This window comes from Elephantulus edwardii, unplaced genomic scaffold, assembly GCF_000299155.1.
Source record: "Elephantulus edwardii isolate Elephantulus edwardi_28Jun2011 unplaced genomic scaffold, EleEdw1.0 scaffold00015, whole genome shotgun sequence".
Classification (NCBI taxonomy): domain Eukaryota; kingdom Metazoa; phylum Chordata; class Mammalia; order Macroscelidea; family Macroscelididae; genus Elephantulus; species Elephantulus edwardii.
The window spans coordinates 10,141,126-10,142,039 of NW_006399765.1; positions in this window are offsets into that span (position 1 = coordinate 10,141,126).

The following is a 914-nucleotide window of genomic DNA, read 5'->3' on the forward strand; positions in this document are numbered from 1 at the left end:
GCTTATCGATCCAGACCACCCACCTTTGAGCTGGCAGCGCAACTCCTTACTAACTAGGCTACCAGAGGTCCCTAGAATTGGGCTTAAAAACCCTCAAAGGTAAATTGTGATGAACATCTTACCCTAAGAACCCTCTTATCTATTGTGGACAAAGTCCTGGGCTCTGTAGGCACCACAATCTCTTACTGACTTTCGTACCTGGGATTCAGACTGAAGAGGGAGACCTTTGACTGGTCATGGTTAGGTTAGATGCCCGTGTTTCAGCAAGGATTGAGAAGATGGTGTGTTTGCCCCACTCACCTGCCATAGCAGGAAATGGGGCTGCTTCCCCTGCTTCTTTTTCATTGATTTTTAAAAAATTGTGATTAAACTAAGCTGATTTTCTACTCTACCATTCATAGACATTTTGTCTTAACCACAATACCCACAATGTAATTCCGCGCTTCCCACTTCTGCCCTGATTCTAATTTCCTTATACTTTCTATCCTCCACCTTCCAGCTTTCAGAGCTTTATTTCTGTGCAAGTGCTGCCGGTTTGATTTTGAGTGATCGTCAGTGAGAACCTCGCTGGATGCTATTGTTTACCTTATGCTTTTGTGTTGTGTATCTTAAGAGTCAGAATCGACCCATAGCTGACCCTCTGGTGAGTCTTCAGAGACATTTAATCACATGGGAGGAGATTGCCTATCCTTCACACTCAGAGCATCTTGTGGCCTCGAACTACGTTCATTTGGGATTGCAGTGCAGCATGCTGAAGGAACAAAGATCATGCAGAGCCCAGGGCGCCCATTCACAGCCGGGCCCTAGCAACGCAGGCGGAGCTGAGCAGTTGCTAATGTACGTCACTTCCGGGAGCCAGGGTTGCGAGGGAAGACTTCCGGAAGAGTGGCTGGCGGAGAAGGAGGTGAGTGCGG